This window comes from Staurois parvus, unplaced genomic scaffold (assembly GCF_062004578.1).
Source record: "Staurois parvus isolate SC_StPar_1 unplaced genomic scaffold, SC_StPar_1.0 ptg000249l, whole genome shotgun sequence".
Classification (NCBI taxonomy): domain Eukaryota; kingdom Metazoa; phylum Chordata; class Amphibia; order Anura; family Ranidae; genus Staurois; species Staurois parvus.
This window is the reverse complement of record NW_028318045.1, coordinates 8758524-8786030: the sequence shown is the minus strand read 5'-3', so window position 1 is coordinate 8786030 and position 27507 is coordinate 8758524. Positions and strand designations below refer to the sequence as shown.

Genomic DNA, 27507 nt, shown 5'->3' with positions numbered 1-27507 from the left:
CTACACGAGGGGTTTGATGTATTTTAAAGGTACAAGAAACGTTAAGAGGAAATATATGCATTGTGACGTAATTGTTGATATATACACATGTAAAATGCTGTTACAATTTACTTAGCCTGCAGGCATGAGCCCAGGCTGGGTCACTCAGTGCTGATTAATAAAAACAGCTTGTTTTCCTCAAGTACGTGTCCGGAGTTTTCCTGGTATTCCCAAATTTGCTACTACACTGGAACACATAAAAAAGCCTCAATAACACACCGGAATGCACCAAAAACGCGCATATAAAAGTGCATCTGGAACTCATCCAGAACGCATCTGGACTGAATTTCTATAGTGTGAACCAGCCCTAAAAGTGATTATAAACTAGTTACCATTATAAATAAAATAGAACTGTCAGGATTTTGCCATTTGTGTCCCATTGGGGAGATGTCCCTTCACTTCCTGTTCCATAGCCAAACAGGAAGTGAGAGCAAGGCCCTCCAAGCTGAAAGATTTTCTTGCTAGTCACCAGACCTAGTGTTTGCATTGGAATATTTCCACTCTAGTTCTTTTCTGGTGACCACTCAAAATGTTTGATTTTCTTTCACTTTCGGTGATAACGGTCACCAAGACAAATACAGGGGATGAATCTCCCAAACAGGGACACAGACAGCAATAAAAACTGGAAGACCCCTTTCCACCCTATTTAAAAAAAAAAAAAAAAAAGAGTTGTGACTTTAGTTCCTCTTTAATGAAGCTCATTCAGTGAGTAGCATTGGAGGAAAGTGTGCTGCATTTTTGAAAAATCCTGCTTACTGCAGTTTTTGTGCAATTTTGTAAAAATACATGTTGCATTATAAAAATGCACTGAAAACATAATATGTAAAAAATACATTTTTCAAATCATATGTCTATATTTCCAACAAACACAGATGGAGCCCACAAAATAGAGACAGGAAATGACAAATTGTAAATGGAAGACAAAATGCAAACAAAATGCACATAAAACACATCTTGCATTGTGTTACAGTTTAGCACAACGTATTAAAATAGCTCCAAAAATGCATTATGAGCTTTGTGGAAAATGCATATATGTTTTATGTCACAATGATGTAAACAGAGTGAAGCTGTGCCAGAAAATGTTATCTTAACCACTTGCCTTCCTGAGGATTTACCCCCCTTCCTGACCAGGCCCTTTTTTGCGATACGACGCTGCATTACTTTAACTGACAATTGCGCGGTCATGCAACGCTGCACCCAAATGAAATGTATGTCCTTTTTTCCCACAAAATAATTTTTCTTTTGGTGGTATTTGGTTGCCTGTGCAGTTTTTATTTTTTGTGCTATTAACAAAAAAAGACCAACAAAAAAACAATATTTTTAACTTTTTGCTATTAAACATGCCCAATAAAAAAAATTTTAAAAACCAAATTTCATCATATATATAAGCCAGAATGTATTCTGCTCCATGTCTTTGCTAAAAAAAAATCCCAATACGTGTAAATTGATTGGTTTACGGGAAAGTTATAGCATTTACAAATGGTGGTATATATGGTATACTTGAATTTTGTTTTTTTTACTAGTAATGGCGGCGATCAGTGACTTTTAATGGGACTGCAGGACATTCTGACACTGGGGGGAACTGACTTGGTGTCACTGACATCCCCAGTGACACCAATACATTGATCAGTGCTAATAAAAAGCACCAACACTGTACTAATGGCACTGGGCAGGAAGGGGTTAACATTTGGGCGATCAAAGGGGTAACTGTGTGCTGTTTCACAGTGTCTGTGCTTTCAACTGTAATCATACTGCTTTGTATGGCTCTGCTATGCAGAGCCATACAAAGCAGTGTGCAGGAGCTGACAGGGGAGAGGACTGTATTGTTTACATACAATTTTCTCTTCCCGCTGGTAATACTCAGTGATCACCATGTGCCAGCGAGTAATCACAGGCCGGGACCCGGTTATTGACAGCCGTGAATGGCGGTGCGGGCAAGGCATGATAACGATAAAGAATAAAGAAAAAGGAGTAGAAAAAGAGAAAGAGGGGGTAAAAAAACAGAAATATATTGAATTCACGAGTCCCATGTTTTATCAAACTTTCTAGCATTGTTGTGTAGAATACAGGTGAGTCTGTCATTAATCATAATCCAATTCAGTTTATTTTTAACATGGTCAGGCGGGATGACCGATTGCTTCCAATGTCTAGCTATAGTGACTTCTGCTGCCAACAGCATATAGGTTATCAATTTAAGAGACTATCTGGGGACGTCATCTGGGAATGTATGAAAGAGGGTCGTCTCCAGGGATCTGCAAATATTCACCCCCGTCACTGAACAGTTGAAATTAAAAATGCGGATCCAAAATCTGGTCGCTATCGGACATTTCCACCAGATGTGATACATAGTACCCATTGTAGTTTCTTTTGGGGGACTATTCATTAAAAATATGATTTCCAAAATTAAGAAACCCAGCTGTCTGTGAGGGGTTAACCTTTCTTGGTTGGAATTCAAGTGACCTTCTCATAGATGACAAAAACCCAGTGAGTGGGAGAAACTTGGAAGGACAATGAAACACACACCACTATTGAAATGTCTACAGGTGATCAAACAAAGTCCCCGAGAAAGATAATGGTGGGATCTGATGTTGGTTACTCTAAGACCTAGCAAAAGTATGTTTTCTAAACAATTGCCATTGTCTGTGGGAAACTAGGAGATTTCACCTGCAAGAAAGTTAATTATAAAATCAAACACTACTATGTGGACTCCACAAGTGAGTCATCACACCTAACCAAAAGAACAATAATGAGACAGAAACCTAAGTGGCTGAAGGTTCACCCAAAACCTTGGGAAGGGTAATGAACAAACACACTTCTTGAACTGTCACAATAGGTTATTGAATTAAGGTTTAACTACAGGCCAGTCTATGTACTTTAAATACTCAACAATGGATAAGGTTCTCTGTCACATTCCCATGAACTATACTTCCAGCCAAGGTGAAATCTGGGTCGATTGAAATACCAAGAAAAGTGTGGAGGATCTCAATGGGATGTTATAAAGAGTATGTTTCCACACACAAAAATATATTCAGCAGAGTTGGGGATTGCACACCACTAAATTAAGTATGAAATGGTGAAGAGTAAGATATTTTGTGAATTGGTATCAGTTGTATATTTCCATCAGAAATCAAATGTTTCAAATAGTTTAAATATCAAGAAACTGAATGAACATATATCTTTCTATGGTTCTTATCCAAGAATTAGTAGTGAAATTAACTATACTTGGATAAGACATATATCTATTTAATACCTAAAGTTATCTTGGTTCCAATCAAAGCATGAGTCATCATGAATACTCAAATTGTTTTGTGATCCCTGACTGTCCCTCAGTGGACAGGTGATTCATATCATATGTATACACACTTCCCGACCGGCCAATCAACACGCCTGTTGGGAGGGTCCTTTAAAACAAAGAATTAGTATAAAAAAGCCATGCACCTCACATAAGTATATCATGCTCATGCTAAAAAAAAAGAAAAGCTAAAGAAAAACCAATTGACAAAAGGAAGGAGAATTTGAAGAAATCGAGATCTGTCCCATCTGAAGAACTTAAAGATCTTCTAATACTACTTCTCAAACTCCTGAAAAACTTCTACTAAACTGCTAAACTTCTAAACTTCTGAACCTCTACACTCTTACACTTTTCCTAAAAACTGCAACCCACTGCACTATCTCTCACTTACTCCCTGCGGCCATTTTGCTGAAGGGATCCATCTGCTATTTTGTCTTGAGGACCATTTGAAGGCCCCAACTCCATCCCACTGGGCGAAGCCTCAAACTCAAGGTTCTGGGGAGTGGTGAGACTGCTAAGAGTTTATATTGTATCTTATATTTCCTATTTTTCATAGACTGATAGCCATTGTATTGGGTGTTTAGAAATATTAAGATATATATATATATATATAATTATTGCTAAAAATTATTTGATTTAGGATTGAAATTATAGATCTTGCAGAATTATTTAATTTGTAGTTGGTTATAGTGCCATTTTTATCAGAGAAGATTTTCTGACATTCCTATGGCCACGGAATGATAGAAATACTTCCTGAAGCACTACAAGGTTATCACTTATAACAAAATTTAACTTTCATCTTTACTATTATCCATATCTGTTGTTTGGTATATAGAATTAGTATATTATATTTTTGATTGTATGTACAAGTACACATTGATCACCAGTCTTTTGCGTTTGTATTAATATATATATAAATTTTGTACATAAATACATTTCTTTATTTATTTATTAAAAAGGCAATTTTTGTGTATATAGTACGAAATCATACTGGCTAAAAGGACTCAAGGTATATTATTAAGTGGTGATCAAATTATTAAGGTGTCCAAATTATTGGTTCATTAAATATTTGCCGTATTTTAACGGCTGGAGGCACTGCAATATTTTGTTTAAGGGAAAGGACACCACCCTACATAATTAGAATAAATTATTACATAAACCACCACACCATCTGGCCGCAACGCCGGAAGCACATCGATGAAGCAGATGGATACATCCTCGTAGTCCGGGTAGGGACCAAATTTAGCCACTTTTAAAATGTGCAGGCATACTATGAGTTAAAGTGGTCTGAAGGCTGAAGGTTTTTTTTAATTTAATGCATTCTATGCATCAAAGTAAAAAACCTTCTGCATGCATCTCTCCCTCCTCAGCCCCCCCCCCCCCCTTATACTTACCTGAGCCTGATCTTGATCCAGCACTGTGCATGAGAGCTCTCTCCCTCCTCAATGGCTCAGAAACAGCAGCGGGTGCCATAAATCTCACCATATTAGGTATAAGAGTGCATGCTCTTTGACTATTCTTTCCACCCAACAATACCTTCATTACAAGATGTTTAAGTGCTTTTCCTCTTGGAAAACAGGCTGATCTCACAGTGCTCTCCTTCTACATAATGATGATTAATTAGCCTCACACATTCTATGCATTAAGGTAAAAAACCTTCTGTATGCATCTCTCCCTCCTCAGCCCCCCTTATACTTACCTGAGCCTGATCTTGATCCAGCACTGTGCATGAGAGCTCTCTCCCTCCTCATTGGCTCAGAGACAGCAATGGGTGCCATAAAGCTCACCATATTAGGTATAAGAGTGCATGCTCTTTGACTATTCTTTCTACCCAACGATAAGTACCTTCATTACAAGATGTTTAAGTGCTTTTCGTCTTGGAATACAGGCTGATCTCACAGTACTCTCCTTCTACATAATGATGCTTAATTGGCCTCACACAGGGACAATAATCCACTAAATGTCAGCAAGGAACAGTTACATATGACAATGCTACTAGCACAAACAACAATTACATAAGCAATGTTAGAAAGCACTTTCGGCTACTTATATTACTCTGATGAAAGGAATAAGTCACTCATGTCAAATTTATAACCCCACATAATGCTTGAAATTGCAACTAGACGTAGGGACAAGCAACTGTAGCATTCAGGAGCAAGTCAGTCCAATATATAAGCAAGCAAGTACTTTTAGGCCATCCTTCACCTGGATTTCAAATTATTAATAAGAAACACTGGACTGCTAGAATACCTTTTGCAGTGAATGACTTTATTATCATGCTTATTGTCCTCATTGCTCAGTGAGCAGGCTGGGGGAGGGCTGGTGACCAAGCTGTACTGCTCTTTTACAGTGGAAGTGAAGCCAGACATACACTGATAGCTTTATGTACAATGTTTGTATGAAAAATCTTGTCAGTACACTCTATAATACCATCAGAGACTTGATGAATGTCATTTAAAAGTAATTTGATTTTACAATGAAATGTCCAAATGAACACCACATTCGTTGTTAGAATTGTTAGTTTGAGAAATAATTTCCATCCTGCACCTTCGCTTTTTTTCATCACTACAGCTGAAACCATTTGTTGATTTTACCCCATTACCTGTTTGAAAATCAAACAATATTCTAAAATCTATTTTCTTTCAACAGCATTTTCCTCATGCATGGCCAGCTTGATTGGCCTGGCTATAATATCTAGCAATGATTCCTGGATCACAAGACTGGTTAAACAGAACTACCAATCCTTTGGTAAAACAGTTGCCATACACATATTTCAGCTGTGTATTTATCTGTTTGTCTGGAGCGGAGGTCTTCAAACTGTGGCCCGGGGGGGGGGGGGCTGGCATCCTTCTGAATGATACAAGGCACTATTGCTCCCACTGACACCACCAGTGGTGCACTATTTCTGCCCCTGATACCAATGATAGGGCACTATTCCTTCCAATAATAGGAGGCACTATTCCTTCCACTGGTACCAACAATGGTGCACTATTTTTTCAACTGATACCAATGAAGGGTTATTATTCCTTCCACTAATACCAATGATGGGGCAATACTCTTCCTTTTACTGACTACCAACCCTGAGGCCATGTTTATTCTCACTGATGCATTTTCTACCCCTACTGACCACAATCTGGCCCTCCTAAAGGTTGAGATACAGTAAACCCTTTGAATGTTTGGAGACTCCTGGTCTAGAGATCCATTTAAAAGCTAAAACCTAGTACTCACGATGAGAAAATCGAATGAAAATTCAGTTTTTGAAGCAATCATCTGATTAGTAGTACAGATCTTTCAAAAGCCGATCACAACAGTTCATGCTAAATTATCCAAAGGGACAAGCACCTAAATTGTTCTTGATGATAACAGAACAAACAATTTTCGTTTAATCAGTACAGTATTCGTCCGAAAAAATGGAGTGACCAAGACCACGCATGCTCAGAAATGGAAAAATACATCACAAAACAATACAATACATTACATCAATATGGCAATTAAAGGTTAATTTCTCACATCTGTGACTTTTTAAATTGCAATTAGTGTCTGTGTATAAATAGTCAATGAATTTATTAGCTTTCACGTGGATGCACTGAGCAGGCTAGATACTGAGCTATGGGGAGCAGAAAATAACTGTCATAAGACCTGTGTAACAACATTATGGAACTTAAAGATGGAAACGGATATAAAAAGATGTTCAAAGCCTTGACAATGCCAATCAGTACTGTTCAATCACTTATTAAGAAATGGAAAGTTTGAAGATCTCTTGATACCAGGTAGACCAAGAAAAGATTGCAGCCACAACTGTCAGAAGAATTGTCTGGGATACAAAGAAAAACACACAGGTAAGCTCAGGAGAAATACAGGTTGCTCTGAAAAAAGACAATGTGGTTATTTTGAAGGAGCACAATACGACGATACTTAAACAAAAATAAGCTGCATGGTTGAGTTGACAGAAAAAAGCCCCTACTGCACTAGTACCACAAAAAAAGCCAGGTGAGGGGTGCTATTGGGCATATTGTAACTGGGCTTTTTTTTACACCCATATTTAGGATGTAACATGTTACTAAGCACCAGTCCTTGCACTCCCTGATCCCTGATCTGCCCCCCTTCCCCTGACAGTGAGTGGCGACTCCTCTCCCCCCACCCGCTGTCACAATTTAAAAACACACAGCCCATACAGCCACATCACTCATTCACATGAATCTGTGAATGACTGAACTACAATTCCTGTCTTCCACCGCGGCAACTTGCTTGTAGTTCTGCAAACTGTGAGGGCGCTAGTGAGCACTGAAGTATTTATTTGACACTTCGTACACCTTTCAAGTAGCCTGTACAGAGGTACGGGTAGAAAGCTGTAGGCAGTATCTGCAGAAGCCTATCATTGCACCTGCGATCTTCTGACCATGGGTACAATGTTCTGCAGGCCCCTGAGGAAAAAAATTATAAATGTAAATTTTTTTGTACTTGTAAAAACATGTGCATTTATTATACATATATATTTTTAAGATGAACTTATCCCTTAAGGCAGAATTTTAGTTTTTCCCAGTTGGATATAATCAAAATCTATGAAAGATCGAGATCTGTCCATTGCCTGGGAGTAAAGCTGGTCAGTTAGCATGCCTCAATCACTACTGGAGGACTTTTCCTTTCCATAAATGATTTTCATTAATTTATATTATGTCTTTGGACTTGATAGAAAAATTGGCTCGTCAATTCCCCAGCTCAGCCCCTCCCTTCTTGCACATCATAGCCCTTTCCTCTTCTGGGGGTGTAATTATTGTCTGTGCTGGCCCAGCGCCTCCTCCCCTTTCCCCATCTTCCTTCATAATCTTTCATGTAACTGCGAAGGGCAAGTGAAGGGGATTACTAAAGTGACAGTTCAGTTTTGAGTCTGCTGAGGCTGCTGACTACACATCCAAGATGGCTATATTTGGCGGCAGTCTCAAGGCTTTTGGATGTGAACACAAGGGAGGTGTTTACAGGTAAATAACATGCCTATAACACATTAAATGCTTATATACTCTTATAGGTATGATTTTTGTTGAAATTAAAGGTCTGGAAAAAATTATCCCTGTAAAGAAGAAGTATGACTTAATTTTTGAAATCATTATTAAGTTCCCCAGTTTCAATCTTTCCTGAGGTTCCTGAGCAGTGTGGTTGGACAGCTCGCCATATTTGGTCAATGACCTCACCAAGTGACCCCGCCCCCTTGTTTACTCTAGCAGCGGGACCTGGAGATGTCATTCAGCACAAGGAAAGTGGTGGGATTGGATGTATCTTAAGGTTCATTGGGTTTTATTCTTTCAGTGCGTCAGTGGCCATCATTGAAGTGGACCAGCATTGCTGGACAATGTGATTGACAATGGATGTACATCAAAGGACATATCTGATTTTTTTTTTTGTCAAAAGAATTGTCAAATGTTTGGGTGGGTTTATTTCTAGTGTACCTTCTTTGTGAATGAGTACGGGTAATATGTAGTTCTTTCCCCTTTTCTGGTAGCAAAAATGACACACTTTGGCCTAAAGTTTCTGAACCTAGCCCTCTGCTGATCACATGCACCTTCCCAAAGAAAAACAAAACTCTCTAGCAATACACACTAAACTGAGAATGTGCAGAGTGACTCTCAGAGCTCTGTACTATCGGCAGGTGAATTGGGGACAGTAGAAAAGGGGAGCTTCAGAGATGACAAGATCAAACAGCCTTCATACGCAATGCAGAGGATTAACCCCTTAGGTTCCACAGTGAGTAAACAAGCATGCTTTATTGCATATACAAACTTATTTTACTGTTGTGAGTTTAGGAACTGTGACGAATGCGGTGGCCGACCCCTGCCCTTCTCACAATTCGTGACAACGGACCAGACAATCTCACACCTCGCTGTCACTCAGCCGCAGCCTGAGAGTGATTGTCACTTAGTTAAGTTAAGTAAGTAGTTAATTTAAACTACCTCCACCACCTTTTGACTGACAAGGCAGAATCTCATAATCTTATTAATAACAACTATGATTTTAGAATAACCATCTGCAACACACACTGTCACCACAAACAGGTATGTTCAGAGATTTGTAATACAGTAGCTCTCTTCAAGAGTATTTCAGATGGCTCTATCACCCAGGAAGTGGGAGACTGCTTCTTCCCCTTTCGTATGTGCTAGCTTAGTCATATGACCTTGATTTGTTCAGTATGATTTTCCCCATTCTAATACTGTATATGCTTAATATTAATGTGTCTTGGTTACAGTATGTTGTATTTTATGAATTGTGTGTGGATTTTGTTAAGTTGTTAAGTTGTGAATTGGGCAGAGGTCTCAGAGGGGTCATCCACGCTTGGCTTCCTTCTGTGTAGGCGTTTTATGGCACGCTACATGTTCCTAGTGTTTTAATTACCCTACAGTTCATGCTTGACAGAAAGGAATGGATTTTGTCATTGTTTTTAGACTGGTCAGAGGGAGGTGTTAATCTGTAGAGTGTTTTATGGTCCGTAGAAATAGATTTCCGCCAGGCCTTATTTAGCGGTTTACTGCTCTGACAAAGGCCTGTGTGCTGGTGTCTGCTGTCCCTAAGATGAGATAACAGGCTCTTTTGAAGTGTGTTAAAAGTTAAAGCTATGAATTCCATAGTTTTCTGGAGGAGGGACGGGATAAGATCACTGAGCTCATTAAAAACAAAATGGCTGAGACATTAACAAGATGGCCTACAGCTTCCATGTGCCTAATGCACACTTTGAAGTTAAAATTCAAAATCATATCAGTTAAAATGTTCTTCACATATAGGTTACTACCTACTGGCTGACCATATTAATGGTCACAATAAGAGAAGCACCTATAGAAGATAGTAAGGTATATATGAAATTAGGCAAATATCTAAAGAAATTATATCAGCAGAGGTGTTCCTTTATCATTATGTTTCCAATTCTTAGCTGAACAGGAGAAATTACACTTTCAGCCTTGTGTGCCTGTTGGTTTATGCCATCAGTCAGGTGTTTGTAATTAACGGTTTTCTGAATATGTGCCAGACAGCTACTTGTCTCATGGCATTCATTTAAACTGAGGCTTAATACTCTCTGTCACCTTTATATGTCAAGGTGAAATGTACAATAGATTCTGCTGAGTCTCTTTCTGCAGAGTGAATGGTTCAGAACAAAGCAAATTACACATTTCCCACACTTAAAGTGGTTCTAAAGTCTAGACATTTTTTACCCTAACGCACTCCCTGCATTAAGGGCTCGTTCACAAAGGAAGCCCACAGCCCATGCGCGGTTCACAAACCACTTTTAAAATGCATTGACCTTTGGATTTGCAGTGGCTGTCAGTTCAATGCTAATGACACCCCAAACACAGGTCACAAACACAGCTTGCCTGCACCAGATGGTATGGTACAGAAATACCATACGATCTGGTTGCATTGCGTTTCTTAACCACCTCCCGACCGCCATATAAGGTGGTTCTCTCGTTCTGGGAGAATGTCATATGACGTCCTCCCACTCTAACGGCGCATGCGCGGCTCCGGGAGCACACAGCGTGGCGATCGGTGGTGCTCTGTGTCCCTTGGACACAGCGGATCACCGATGAACGGAAAGAGCCGAAGATGTCGGCTCGGTCATGCGATCAGCTGTGTCCAATCACAGCCGATCACATGTAAATAGGGAAATGCCGGTAATCGGCATTCCTCGGAGGGGACATCTACACTGATCATCAGGGCACTGATGATCAATGTGCCCTGATGATTGGTGTAGCCCCAGCAGTGCCACCTGTCAGTGTCCATCAATGCCAGCTGTCATTGCCCATCAATGCCACCTGCCAGTGCCCATCAGTGCCTCATCAATCCCACATATCAGTGCCTACCAGTGCACATCAATGCCACATATCAGTGCCCATCTGAGCTGCCTTTCAGTGTCACCTATCAGTGCCAGTCAGTGCCACATATCAGTGCTGCCAGTCAGTGCCACCTATCAGTGCCAGTCAGTGCCACCTATCAGTGCCTGTCAGTGCTGCCTATCAGTGCCAGTCAGTGCCGCCTAACAGTGACAGTCAGTGCCATCTAACAGTGCCAGTCAGTGCCGCCTATCAGTGCCAGTCAGTGCCGCCTATCAGTGCCATCTATCAGTGCCATATATGAGTGCTGCCCTTCAGTGCCCATCAGTGATGCCTGTTAATGCCCATCATTGCCACCTACTAGTGCCTCATCAGTGCCACCTATCAGTGCCCATCAGTGCAGCCTATCAGTGCCCATCACTGCAGCCTCATTAGCACACATCAGTGAAGGAGAAAAATCACTTATTTACAAAATTTTATAACAAAAACTAAGAAAAAATCTTTTTTTCAACATTTTCAGTTGTTTTTGGTTTCTTTAGCAAAAAATAAAAAATCCCAGAGATGATTAAATACCACCAAAAGAAAGCTCTATCTGTCTCAAAAAAATGATAAAAATTTCAAATGGGTACAGTGTTGCATTGCCACGCAATTGTCATTCAAAATGCGACAGCGCTGAAAGCTGAAAACTGGCCTGGGCAGGAAGGGGGTATAAGTGCACTGTAGGCAAGTGGTTAAAGTAGTACATGCACTACTTTTGATGCAGTGCATTGCATTTTCACCCCAATCAGATGAATGGGTTGAAAATGCACTGCACTCATATCACACAGGAATTGCACAGATTGCGTTCCTATGCAATTCCTGGTGTGAACCCACCCTAAGGTAAAATATGTCCCACTAATTGTTTCTCCCCCACTACTTCCCTTTATACTTACCTGAGTCTTATCTTGATCCACTGCTGTGTCCATCTTCAGAGGCACTGTTCTCAATCTCTCTCTGTCACGCTCAAAGACAGCAGCAGGAGCCATAGTCAGTCAAATCCTGAGGGTAGGGAGCAGGGGGGTTGGGCCAAGCTGTGCTGTGTGTGTCAATGAATGCACAAAACCCCACTAGGGATCGAGCCTGCAGGTGTGTGTCTTCCTATGGTGGCCAAAGAGAAGAGAAGGAGCCAAGAACAGTGGCAGGGGACCCCATGAGAATTGGTTCCGGGTTGCTCTGTGCAATACTACTGCACAAAGCATGTAAGTATAACATGTTTAATATTTTAAAATAAAAAAAAACCCTGTACAATCACTTTAATGCATGATATATTTAATGTAACCCACCAAGCAGACTCATATGATGCAGTGCAACCACAGGGTCAGTCCACTGTGTGCTAAGAAGAACCTCCCTAACTTCCTGGATTGCAGACATTTAAATGAAGTACCCCAATCCCCCCATTTTTTATCTGTGAACGTTGATGATTATAGAAGTTCATGTCTGTGAGCAGGGCCAGGACAAGGGGTGGGTGGGAGGCCCCTGGGCACAATGGCTTACTCTAGGGATGGACGTGCCTTCCATCTGTTACAAGGCTGACAGGAGGGTGCAGTTTGGCATCTTTGCCCTGGGCACTGAATGACTTTATCCCGGCACGGTCTGTGAGTGAACAGGTTGGTACATTGGCTTTTGGTGCTAGGATTTCGATTTTTTACTTCCCAAGGTCAAAACAACTTCTTTCCATAAAGCACTGGATAACATCTATGTCTAACTCTTAAAACATGACTTTACCACTTAACTCCCACTCCTCAAGGCATAGCACCTAAAGTGTAAATAAAGGAAACCTTTGAGTTTTGACTAGAATGGAGAAGGATTAGAACACTTGTCAGTGTATAGCAGTCTGTGCTCTCTTTGGGAGATTCACTCTCTTTGTCTTGTTGACCGTTATCATCAAAATAGGCGAAACTAGTTCTGGTGACCATGGTGACAACCAGAGATTCCATCACTTTAGGGAGATTTCCTCTCACTTCCTGCTTTGGCTATGGATCAGGAAGTAAAGGGAAATCTCCTCAATGGAACACAGATGGCAAAAATAAAAAGTGACAGGAGTTATAACCCTCCCTTAATCTATCCAAAATGAAAAAATGAAGTTTTGCCTTTAGTTTTACTTTAGCCCAGCCTTAGAAAGGACCCTGTAACCACAGTGTCACGTGTATACAAGAGGAACCCTGTAAAAGTGGAGGCAATATATCACCTTTTTTTGGTGGCCCATGTGTTGAAATGTTTCTTTTCCCTTCCAGTATTCACCCCTCTAGGTGGGTTACATATCTGCTAGACCCCCCCTCCCCCACACCCCCATTCCACGGTAGTTGCTCCCGCTGGCTCAAATCCTATACTGATGTATGAGCCCGCGAGAGGTACCACTGCGTTTGGCAGGGTAGCAGCTACCCTACAGATCCTAGTTGAATACCTGCAGTGGCTGGGGAGAAGTAAAGAGGCTATGTTTCAACAAAATATGAAAACAGTATATTGTATGTTCTTTTATATTGTTCGCATTGTGTACATGTTACCCTGTGGTGACATTTAACATTCATCCTTAATATGACCCTGAAATGAAGCCCTTAACTTCCCTATGCTTACCTATCACCTTAAGGTGACTCATTACTTTGATTATGAGGACAATACTCCCTCCTCAATGGCCTACCTCATCGCAGGCTATCCCCTCTTCAGTCTATCATGAATGCTGCTGCCAGACTCATTCACCTTACTAACCGTTCCATAATCTGCCATCCCTCTCTGTCAATCCTTCCACTGGCTTCCCATTGCCCAACGAATAGAATTCAAAACATTAACAATAAGATATAAAACCATTTATAACTCTGCCCCAAATTACATCATCAATCTTGTCTCCAAATATCACCCAAACCGTTCTCTCCACTCCTCCCACGACCTCCTGCTCTCTAGCTCCCTTGTCTCCTCCTCCCATGCTCATCTCCAGGACTTCTCCAGAGCTTCCCCCATCCTCTGGAACTCTCTACCCCAATCTATCAGACTATCGCCTACTCTGCCCACTTTTAGGCGATCTCTGAATACCTATCTCTTCAGGGAATCCTATCCTGCCTTCAGCTAATAATGGAATCTTCTATTCCTCCTACCAGTCCATCCCCCACTGTTATTACCTTTTGTATCACCAGCCCCTTCCTCTTAGATTGTAAACTCCAAGGAGCAGGGCCCTCCTAACCCTCTTGTATTGAATTGTATTGTTGCTGTATTGTCTCCTCTGGCTCTATATAAATCCTGTATTATAATAATAATAATAATAATAATACTAGTTCCTATAATACTACTGCAATGAAAATTTGATCATAAATGCAGTTCATTCCTACTGTTTGGGGACCTATCGCCCTTGTACATTGTTTTATACTAGCATGTGATTTATTACTTTTTCTTATATGGTTGAATATAGACTTGCATGTTGTAAGACTATGCCAGCCTTTTATTCATCTTGGGATCTGCTGAATATACTGTATACTGTGAACTACGGTTTGTTATGTATCACTGTGAAACACATACTTGTCCAATATCTCTGCATTGTTCAATATGCTTAATAAAATTGTATTGAAATAGAATTTTTTTTCATAAATATACTGTATACTGCAATGTTAACATGTCGTGCTCTAACTGACCAGCCCTAAAAAACCTGAACTTAAATCACATCATTGATTGCAGCCAATTGTCACTCTGGAGTTCTCCTTTAAAATATGCAAAGCACACCATTAAAATGGGAAATACCTGATGAGAAATGACAATATTGATCCAAGTTACTGTCATCCATTTACATCCCAATGACACAATCAATACCCCCGGTACTTAGAGAATAAAAGAAAAGAACCTCATCTTGCCAGTAGTTTTATGTTTTACGACTCAGACAAGGAAGAACGCATTTAAGAAGCAGAAAAGACTTTATCATCAGATATGATGATATCATTTATTTCTCCTAACGTAAATCAGAGCACCAAGAAATCCTGTTTTGGGTGAATTTGTCACATGCTAGTTGACTTGACAGTTTGTCCTGAGAAATGTACAAATAGACAAAAAACCGACAGATAATCTCAAGCATTATATTGATTTATGCACCATTTGCAAGGTGTGGAAAACAAGTGCCTCAGGTTGCTACAGCACTGTGCAATGTAGGATCCACTTATACTGTCCTAGTAGATAGTAGGTCTAAAACTTATGGTGCCCATACACTAGATGAAAAGTTGTTTGAAAATCTATCATTTAGACAGTTTGTTCGCTTTTGTGTCCAGTTAATGTGCACAAATAGAAATCTGGCTGTGACATTTGAGTAAAAAAAAAACTAAGGAAAAGTTTGGAAAACTTCTGTCAAATGGATGATAAATTGAAAGGTTAACGTGTTTCTCACCTGTTAAAAATCAGACTGTTCGTACTGCGCATATGTGAGAAAATGGATGAAAAACTGATTCATTTATGTCCATTAAATGATTTATGGTCCAAAAATTGGTTTATATCGTTTGCTCTTATGACCGTGTGTTCGTTTTTCGAAAACATGTTTGAACGATTAGTTCAGCATTACTCTACCCCATTTTCCACCAAGATGCCTATTCAAGGATGATATTGCATTCTTTCTGTCAAGATCCTGTGGAATACAAAGCAATCTAAATCTCATGAGAAGATGCTCTTGCAACTGATAGTGGTGCATGTTTATAAGAGTGGCCTTCTTTGTGTAGCGCCCTCTAAGTAGATAGGATTTTTGTGGTTCGTCAGAGGCTTGTTTGAAGCCTGGGATGAGTCAGCCTGGAAGTGAGGCAGTGAGGGTTATCTCTCAGGCTGGGGGGCTCTACAGGTCAGAGCTTCTGGAGCACTCCCACCCTTCTAGAAACTGCTGGAATTTTCTGAAAGAGGGGTGGAGGAGGCCTGGATTTGCATGTTTAGGGGAACATGGCCAATCTCCAGGCAGGAGGCCTGGCATGGTGACTAGGACAGCCCATAAATGTGAGAGAGCCTAAACAGCAGGGTTGTTGGAGTCGGGTGGAAGATGGATTGAAGGAAGGAGCTTGGAAGCGGGCTCCAGGGAGGGGGGCCTACCTACAGGCTGGAGCAGACATAAGGATCCCCACTGCCCTACAGTCTCCTAGTGAGGACAGCCAGTCAGCAGGGAAGGAGTGAGCCCAAAGTAAGGCCTGAAAGCAGCTGTAAAACAATAAGCTACAGAACAGGACAGTCTGAGTAGTTCTACACCTCTTGAGCCACAGAAGGGATAGGGCGGTCAGGTGCAATCCCCAACTAGTTCTCTTGTGGATCTACTCTGCAGTAGATCTTGGAAACCCTTGCCCAGGGATATCCTCAGGACAGCCAAGTGGATGAGGAGAGTTCGGCAGCACTGTGGCTAAATGGTTATCCCTTCCACCTGGCAGCACCAGGATCATTAGTTTGAATCCCAACCACGGCACCACCTGCCTGAAGTTTGCATGTTCTCCCTGTGCTTGGGGTTTCCTCCCACACTCCAAAAACATGCTGTTGGGTTAATCGGCTCCTTTCTAAATTGACCCTAGTATGTGTATGTATGAATGTGAGTTAGGGACCTTAGGTTGTATGCTCCTTGAGGGTTAGGGACTGATGTGAATGTACATTATAGATATATGTAAATTGATGGTGCTTTATAAGTACTTGTAATAAATAAAATAAAATGTGACATCACTGCCGTAATAAGGAACTTCTATATGTCCTTAATAGGACAGCACCTAATAAATACGTACACTACTTCCTGATTAAAATTTGGAAGCAAGGACTTCATTTTCTTAAAGTTTGGGGAAAGCCTAAAGCATCCTCCATTTTTTAATAAGATTTTCTGTAAACAGCCTTGGGTGGTATGAGCTGGAGAAGCTCATCAGAAAACATCTTTAAGGCTTCCTATTCTCTTGAAATTATTAACTTTTTATGTACTGTTAAAACGGATAAGGTCATGTACCTCATTATTTGCAGCATGCACCCAATTATAATATTTAGGGCCCTTGCACACTGAGCAGTTTTTGTGTGTTTACATAGTGGAACAAAAAATGCATGAAAAATGTATCCCTTTAAATCCAGTCAAGCTCTTCACACTAATGTGCCACAGCATTCCGCAACTCAAGTCCTGCATGCTGCATCTTTATAGTATGCTTAAAAAACGCAACAAAAATGCACCTCCACATTGAAATGAATGGAAAACTCATCAAACACTCAGAAATGCATTACAAATGCATATGCATTTTTTACAGTTTTTTTTTTTTTTTTATGGAGCAGTGTGAAAGGTCCCTTACATTTAAGAAAAAGCATATTTTAATTAACATCATAAGTGCTCACTTCAGAACACAGATAACACAGATTTTAGCTTTATTGGCTGGGCCAATGAGCTGCAGGTGGGAGATTCCCTGCCCCCCCCCCCAGTTGCACTTAACAAAGGGGTAGGGATAATCATGAGTACATTGATCTAATGCTCTGACGAGCAAGGCCCTCTGATTCCTCTTGTACCAAATTGTATTGTAACTGTTATGTCTACCTTCATTTTGTAAAGTGCTGCACAAACTGTTGGCGCTATATAAATCCTGTATCATAAAATAAATAATAATAATATGGCCATGTGGTCTGGCCCTATTAGGTCAATGATGTCACAGCCTTCCCAGCCCCTTTGTTATGTGCAGCTGGAGAGAAGGGAATCTCCCACCTGTAATTCAATGGGCCGGCAGAGATGCAATCATGCGACAGCTTCCTGCGGGAGCACGCAAGCTAAGTTCGGCTTGAGTTTGGAGCCAAACCCAGCTGATCCCTACTTAGGACTCCAATGTCATACTAAACTATAATGATAACACTTACCATTGTTATAGCTTCAAAACACAGGATTCTTCAATTTGTACAGTCATTGAATGTGTACATTCTTTTTAAAAACAGGTTGTTTTATTAGAAGGAAGTTATAGTGGTTTTGGTTTAAAGTTATTATGTTGGGTGTCCTCTCTATTTGCCCTATGACCATTGATAATGTGAAAATAATGTTAAACTCTGTATATACATGGATTTCCTTTTGTATGTTTTGTCTAGTGCAGCCAGCATCATTTGAATTATACTAACTCTTCTGCCAATAACAATCCGAAGACCTGGATAAGAAACTAGTCTGCCTATGTACTGCCTACAATTAATGTGATATCTACATAAGCGTGTTTTTAGAAAAAAAAAACTCAAAAGTGCAGAATAACAGAACAGTTACTTGGAAAGGTGATGAATCTATCTTTTTGTGTCTGTTCCCTACAGCAATAGATATTAATCAGTATTAGAATAGAAGTTGCCTGTCGATGAATTTTTAAAGACAATGTAAATTTGGGTAAAAGAAAAAGGGTGTTGTTGCGCTTAGGGAAAAAAGAAAATATACATACATGTGAAAGAATTAACTATAAATAAGATACCTATTATATAGCAGCAGTCCTAAATGTAAATTTCTAAACGCAAAATCTTATATATTTAAAAAATGGACCACGCTAAGGTCACAAATTGACTAAATAAACTGTGCAATCTTTAAAGTGATAACACTGAGCAAAATACAAATAAAATATTAATATTCAGTCCCAACATGTGAATAATTGGTGCTGTATCTTTAACGGTGAGACTCCATACTGAAATGACAAGTGCTTCACTGTGTTTACACTGGTGCCCCACATAGATGCAAACTCACCATCATTTCATGACCACCTATCACTAGGTAAGTCACACTCGCTTTTTGGGACTATCCCAGTTTGAAATCTGGTCCTAATGGCCGATATTCCTTCGCCCTTATAACTGTGGTTGCTGGTAGTGACCAATAATTTTCCACTAATGTGAATTTGGGAACTCTATAATTTTTAGATTGTCACTGAAAAAGAAAGTGGTGGGCAGGAGACCTCGAAACAGAGTCAACCATCCTGATGACAACTGAGTTAGTGAGGGTACATTTCCTCAGTGGAGACACAGACAACAATAAAACTTGACAGAAGTTGGATAAACTGATATTATATTCAAAACAAAAAAAAAGAAGTATGGGATTTACATAAACACAAATTATTTATCATAACTATTTATCAGATGGTTCTTAAAAGCCAATCAGGATATAGCACACAGTTAATGGCAATGACAGATAAAGCTTTACCTTTTTTTTAACTTGAACGTTGAGAAAGAAGTCCTCATAGTAAACCCTGTTTGTTGAAAACGGTTGAATAAGCCTTTAGCTTGGTGTGCTAGCTTATTAGTCATGATCTTGATATAGAAAACAAATGAAAACTGGCAGTTCTTCCAGCATCAAAGACTCAGTCCTTGGCAAGCTGCTGTCATGAGTAACTTGGAACACAGGCAGGCCTTGAATACAACATTTTTTTGCAAACATTTGAAGGAATTAGCCTTTTAGCTTAATGTACCGCCATTTTGTGTTAAGAATTAATCAAAGCCATTTTGTTCTCTGTTAGCTTAAGCTCTGCCATTTTAGAATAAGTATTCATTTTAAACTTGTCCAGTACTTAAAGAATTAATTTTGTGTAAAGTCAGTTCTTTACTTTTTGCAAGAGCTTAAAGTTCCTCTTTTCCCACAGCTCCAACTTCCCTTATTTTCACTAGCTAGTGCAAAACTGAATGTTTGTGGCTAAGTGCATCCTGAAGAATGATTATAAATAAATATAGACAATGTTAAATGGAGAACTTGGAGACTTTCTATCCTGATTAAAAGGTCATGATTGACGTATAGGATATATGATTGACGCACATGATATATGATTGGTTAGTTTCTACGTATATGACATATGATTGGTTTCTACGTATATGACATATGATTGGTTTTATATTCTTATGCATTGTTTGAGTTTTATATAAATATTAAAACACGGAAGAATAAAATTCAGTTCAGTCTGAGATACCACCTTGTGTCTGTGTGCATTTCCTATATCTCAGAGCGAGCTCCGGGCCTGAGGACAGTGACTGATCCACCTGGGACAGACGGGGGTCTTGTATCTTGAGAGGAATAAGAGCCTATTCCTTTCAACATTTTTTTTTAGCAAACCCGGTTTTTAATTTCTTTGAAATAATATATGATTTTCAGCTATGTATCGTGCTTCCTGCATCCTGAAGTGAGGTAATAAAAGAAATACACATTAATAACTAAGGCCTTAAGGGCAAATACCAACTGCAATTACTGGTACTCATTAATTCTCCAACGTGTACAGCAAGGAGACAGAAAGCTGGCATCACTCAGGTTATATGTATATGTGATGGATTTGGTAAAATGCCTATTTCGTTTCCTATTGAATATATATATACACTTTTCTATACACATTTTTATACATATTTACTTTTATACTCTAATACTATTTCTTTCCACATATTTCTAAATGTTTAGTATGAATACATATGTTGTGTGAATATTTTCTGCTTGCTGGGCTTTGTGGTACTTTAAGAAATCCTTGCTTAAGAAATGTCTGCTCACACGCACCGACCCCTCCCATCCTGTGATTTTGAAGACAAAGGAATGTTTTTCTTTCTATAAGATAAGACTTGGAAGAAGATCACACCTATACCATGACGGAGATTGTTTTCGTGTAAAGTGACCAATCAAAGACTAATATAATGCTTATGCTGTTATCATGTGATGTTCGCATCATTTTTCATATATAAACTGATGGTTTCATTTCAATAAATTAGAGAGAAGTTTTCACAGACCAAACGTGTCAGTGTGAGTTTCTTTATGTGCGCACATTCCAGAGCAAACCAGCATCATAAATTAGGACAGGAGCAGATAAGCACTGGACAATTCAGTCCTCAACTAAATCATATATAGGTAATGTTTAGATCCACACATATTTCTTCATTAGATAATAATAAACAATTGTAACATTGCTGGCTATTTATTACTTCTCACACAGGTCAGATTCAAAAGCCGATTTTCTCTCCAGGTATGGGCAGCACAGTGGCTAAATGGTTAGCACTTCCGCCTGGCAACACTAGGGTCGTTGGTTCGCATCCCAACCACGGCACCACCTGCCTGGAGTTTGCATGTTCTCCCTGTGTCTGCGTGAGTTTTCTCCGGGTACTCCGGTTTCCTGCCACACTCCAAAGACATGCTGTTAGGTTAATTGGATCCTGTCTAAATTGGCCCTAGTATGTGTATGTGTATGTGTATGTATGAATGTGAATTAGGGACCTTAGATTGTACACCCCTTGAGGGTTAGAGACTGATGTGAATGTACAATATTTATACATGTAAAAGTGCTGCGTAAATTGACAGTGCTATATAAGTATCTGAAATAAATAAAATAAGATTATGGTGCCATCTTTGCTCAGATCACTGAGAGAGAGGAGACTGAAGAAATGCTTCCTCCTGCCTGCAGTAGACTGATGACATCATAATTTTGGTATAGTTGGGCGTCACGTGCGTCCCTGTACCTTTAAGGAGGGATGGGCTCCTCCAGGCACACCTGCCCTTAACCTATCCATTTATACATGTGCTCCTACTATGGAGGCTTTGGAAATTTTAGTTAGGTTCACAGTATACAGAGGACCCTTGATGGGGTTGCATATGTATTTGCAAATGTGTGCAAATAAAACCTTCCGTTCTTAATGCAAACTGTTAGACAGGGCCAATTTGGTTGTTTTGCAGGCTGGCTGGTAAGTGTTGCTGGGAAATCTTTTGTTTGTCTTGCGATGTGCATTGCCCTTCCATGTGCACCCTACTGCTAAGGCTGGTTATAGTTTGGGATAGTTGTCATTTTTTGTGTGATGACTTCATCTCAGCCTAGGCAAACTCACTGGACGGGGCTCAGTGTCTTCTTTTTAATGATAAAAGGTAATTTTTTCTCCAAAATGTATACTGCTATTGTATACTGTGACATGTCAGTAAAGTATTCAGGCAAACTTGTTACTGAAATGTCTAATGTTGCTGAAAGATCCACTTTATGTCAAAGGGACAGATTTAGAAAAAGGAGCAAATTTTGGTAGATTTGTATGCCTGGATTCACTCACATACTCTAATACCCTGGTGCCCAACTTGCAGCCTGAGGGCTGTGTTTGAAGTGCAACCCTTGGGCCCCAGCAGCCAGTAGAAGGAGAATTTAAGATTTGAAAAGGGTACCTGAATATTAGTAAAGTATAGCAGTTTCATGCAACATAACCATAGTCTCTGACAGTCTCCTATTGCATGACTCCAGTTTCCAAACACTCAGTAGATCAATCTCTGACCATTTACTCTAGCAAGTATTCAGTTTGTGAAAGTTTTCTGGAGCACTACATGCAATTGATATTATATGCAGCCCTTTGGAGACATTAGGGGCAGAATTTGAGGCCCCCTTTACCTTGGAAGTTGACAACTACTGCTCTAATATTTGGGAGTATATTTATAAAAGAAAAATCATTGTGCAAATGTCTCAAGCATTCACATAGCTGCCACAAGAAATCCTGTGATTTGTTAACTTCCTATAATCATCAAGTCCATCTAGTGGCCATAATGTGGTAATCTTCTGAATGGGGTATTTCAGGAAAATACTGGATTATGGGCACTAGATGGAGTTGACAGTCATAGGAAGTATCACACAAATCACAGGGAATATTTGTGATGGCTGTGCTAAAGCTTGAGATATTTGCAAAGCAAATGTTTTATAAATTGAACATCATCAAAAGGAATTTGTGGCATTTAATCAAATATGAGTTGAAAACACAAAATGATGTATGAAAGATCTGAACCAGCAAACGTAACACTGGCTGTATTATATATTATGGGAATGTCACTTAGATTTAGGACAAAAAAATAGCAAAATCAGCTTTATTCGTCATAGATCGAGACTTGTTTATGTTAAAAAAAATATTCATGCCCTCAGACTCTGTACAACCTTTATATGCACTTGTTTACATCCTGGTCATCTACAATGTTTTGTATTCCTAAATTTTGTTATATCTAGATTTTAAACTCAAATATATGACCCAGATTTTAGGCAAATAGGAGCAAACAGTAAACTGAACTCTGGTTGGTTGTGACGGGTCATTGTGGGAATATACACTATTTTGTGGTTCTTTATTAAGATCTTTATTGCTTTTAGTTGTATTAAATAAAGTCAGTCATAGATGGAACAAAATGCAGCCAATTCAGCAGGAAAGGGACAAATTTTGATTCATCTATGGGCAGGCTGGTTGTACTGATGATGATCCATAGATCGACTTTTTTACAACCAGCCTGTCAGGTTTTTGACGTGTGATCACTGCCGGTGGCTATAGCCACTAGCAGTGATCATTGTATCCTGATGGAGGGTAAACCTCCTGCATACATCAGAATACAATAGAGCAGCAGGAGGGAATTGAGAAATTACATAATCTATGGCCAACCTAAGACTATATCTGTTTAGCTTGAATTTTAGTTAACACCACATAGTGTATGCAGAAGCCAATTTGTCAATAGCTTTCCCTCCTAACATCTGATTGGTTTCTATGGGTCGCTGCAACTGGTTACTGGGCAGCACAGTGGCTAAATGGTTAGCACTTCTGCCTGGAGTAATAGGGTCGTTTGTTCAAATCCCAACCACAACACCACCTGCCTAGAGTTTGCATGTTCTCCCTGTGCCTGCGTGGGTTTCCTCACACACTCCAAAGACATGCCGGTAGGTTAATTGGATCCTGTCTAAATTGGCCCTAATATGTGTATGTATGAATGTGAGTTAGGGACCTTAGATTGTACACCCTTCGAGAGTTAGGGACTGATGTGAATGTACAATGAATATGTAAAGTGCTGCGTAAATTGAAGGCACTATATAAGTACCTAAAATAAATACTGTTTTGTGCTGCCTCTAATTAAACCTAATTTTTTTTCCCGGAAATTAAAGTGTATCTAAAGCCAACATTTTTTTTCCATTTGGATACAGTATGGTTAAAGCCCAGGCAGTTTTTTTTTCATCTGTGTCCCATTAGGGAGATTTTCCTTCACTTTCTGTCTGAGATAAAACAGTGTCAGATAAATTCAAACTAATATGTATTTTTATCAGTACTGTAACATTGAATAATTCTAGCATAACTATATCTTTTTACTGAAACAAGAATGTGACCTCCTAAACTCTCTTTTGCATCTGCTGAAATTGCTTATTAGAAAATGCTAAAAAGGGAGATGTATATTTTAAAATGTGGAAAAGAAAACAGATAAAAAAATGTTTTCAAGTGTTATTGTTCTCTGTAAATGAAGGAAAAACATTGTCTTCAAATTTGAAAATGGGAAATATAAGCATGCTAGAATGTTGATTAATATAATTTTATTGTATTTTTTATGTCAGCTTAAAGAGAGCTTCCACCCTCTGGATGCACTGGGCATCACTGCTCTCCTCCCTCTCCGCAATCTACAACTGAATATTTGTTCCCTTGTTTGCTTACCTAGTTCCCCTCCCGCCAGCGGCTATTGTCATCTAGACAAGAATGACGTTTCCACTGCTCTGAAGCATCCTGGGATAAGTATGGCACATACAGTATGTTAAGCTCCATACACACAATGAGACAATCAGATGAATGATTGTCTGTTTTTTTTTTTGAATACTAGTCTCGTAGCGAATATGGAGAGGTTACTAAAGTTACGAAAATTCTTGTACAACAGAATAACAATTCGGAAGTGATTTTCGGATGAAAACTGTGCTGATTAAATGAAAATCATACGATCTGGTTTTGAACAAGAACATTTTTCATGCTTATCTCTTTGAATAATTTCGGACGAAAGCTGTGTGCTAATTATCAGATTATCTTACGACTGCATCGAAAGCGATATTTTTCATATCATTTTCTGATCATGTGTACTAGGCTTTAATGTCCTATTTGGATAGGGAGACAGGAGCACCTGCTGTCTGGCGTGATTCCACTTGATGGAATACTCCTGTCTCCCAAATATCCTTTCCACTGCAATCGTACCAGTAATGTAGCAGCCCATACCACCCATTCACTGAATCACCCAATATTGACTAAGAATAACTCAATCAGTCCAGCGCGGTCTCTAGCTCAACCAATCACATATGTTAACTGGCCATATGCTAGTAGCTTTTCAAACCAATGTTCATTAGAATATTTGAATGTACATTTGATGGCTTGACGAATGTGATTTGAAAGTACTAAAAATTTTTGTTTGCTTTTAACAATGGAATGAATGTAATTTCCGAATGAAAACCACAGACACTGAAAGAAATCGGTTTGTTTGAAGAAACTTTTCAGATCTGCTCCTTTGGATTTTCCAAATGCTGTGGACAAAAATGAACATCAATTTGATCCCACTAATGAATAGAAAATCTAACAAATGTTCTTAAAACTAAAAAAATTCTGAATTAATTTCTACTAGTATATGGCCAGCTTTAGGATGATTCACTTTCCATTCACTGTATATGGAAGAGGTCAGGCACGGGATGCTGTGCTGCCTGAAACAGAAGGCACCCAACATCTAATGATGTCAAGAACAAAAATTGCAGCATAGGGAGCATTGCAGCAGATCATAGTAGGACATTGCAGGACCCACTAGGCAGGTGAGTATGGGAACTGAAGACAACCCCGGATAACAGCTAGGAGGAGGGGGGGGGTGAAATTCCCCAAGTATCCTCAAACATAAAAGGTACATTGTTTCACAGACTGTCTATTTTACATGCTGTCTCTTTGATTTGTAAATCAAATTAAAACGTGTGGCTTTTTAAACTACGGTCAGGCCCAGACTGCTTTTCTCCAAAAACAGAAAATAAGAGGAAATCTTCCCAAAGTGAGGAAACCCCCTCTTTGACGGTCGTCACCAGAACAGTTGTAGCTGTTGGAAGATTTCCTTTCTATTACTTTTCTGGTGACAACATTTTGGATTTCTCTGTCATACAATGGTTACAAGTAGAGATGAGCGAATTGAAGTAGGTGAAGTGGATCGCGCCGAATCCGAAAATAAGCAGACTTCGGATGCGCGAATCGAAATTTTTCCTAAAATGGCGGCGACATGTGCGGCGACGGAGCGGGGATGTCTGGGAAGGTGCGCAGACAAGGCACGCTGACCCATAATGCATTCATTCATGACATGTGATCGCATTAGCCAATCAGCAGCCAGCCAGCCAGCACTGTGTAATGGTCGAGCTATAAATGGCGGCCATTTTAGAATTCTCCATTTGCCTCCAGTCATTCAACAGAGGCAGACCTGGCTGTATTCAGGGAGAGAGTTAGGGACACAGAAACGTTACTTAGGGACATAGAAACGTTAGTTAGGGACACAGAAACGTTACTTAGGGCCACAGAAACGTTACTTAGGGACACAGAAACGTTACTTAGGGCCACAGAAACGTTACTTAGGGACACAGAAACGTTACTTAGGGACACAGAAACGTAACTTAGGGCCACAGAACGTTACTTAGGGCCACAGAAACGTTACTTAGAGCCACAGAATCGTTACTTAGGGCCACAGAATCGTTACTTAGGGCCACAGAAACGTTACTTAGGGCCACAGAAACGTTACTTAGGGCCACAGAATTGTTACTTAGGGACAGACACAGAATTGTTACTGAGGGACACAGAATTGTTACTGAGGGCCACAGAACTGTTACTTAGGGCCACAGAAACGTTACTAAGGGCCACAGAATTGTTACTTAGGGACAGACACAGAATTGTTACTGAGGGACACAGAATTGTTACTGAGGGCCACAGAACTGTTACTTAGGGCCACAGAAACGTTACTTAGGGCCACAGAATTGTTACTTAGGGACAGACACAGAATTGTTACTGAGGGACACAGAATTGTTACTGAGGGCCACAGAACTGTTACTTAGGGCCACAGAAACGTTACTTAGGGACACAGAATTGTTACTCAGGGACAGACAGAATTGTTACTTAGGGACAGACACAGAATTGTTACTGAGGGACACAGAATCGTTACTTAGGGCCACAAAAACGTTACTTAGGGCCACAGAAACGTTACTTAGGGCCACAGAATTTTTACTTAGGGACAGAGACAGAATTGTTACTGAGGGACACAGAATTGTTACTGAGGGTCACAGAACTGTTACTTAGGGCCACAGAAACGTTACTTAGGGCCACAGAATTGTTACTTAGGGACAGACACAGAATTGTTACTGAGGGACACAGAATTGTTACTGAGGGCCACAGAACTGTTACTTAGGGCCACAGAAACGTTACTTAGGGACACAGAATTGTTACTCAGGGACAGACACAGAATTGTTACTGAGGGAGACAGAATTGTTACTGAGGGCCACAGAACTGTTACTTAGGGCCACAGAACTGTTACTTAGAGCCACAGAAACGTTACTTAGGGCCACAGAAACGTTACTTAGGGCCACAGAAACGTTACTTAGGGCTACAGAAACGTTACTTAGGGCCACAGAATCGTTA

At 39.9% G+C, this 27507-nt stretch overlaps 1 protein-coding gene and 1 pseudogene across 7 annotated transcripts in view; both read right to left on the bottom strand.

Moving 5' to 3' along the window:
- LOC149459756 (uncharacterized) overlaps window positions 1–12167 on the bottom strand; it is a 36232-nt pseudogene extending 24065 nt beyond the window's left edge.
- Window positions 1–27507, bottom strand: part of BICD1 (BICD cargo adaptor 1) — a 274101-nt gene that overhangs the window by 151268 nt on the left and 95326 nt on the right. The window lies entirely within an intron of this gene.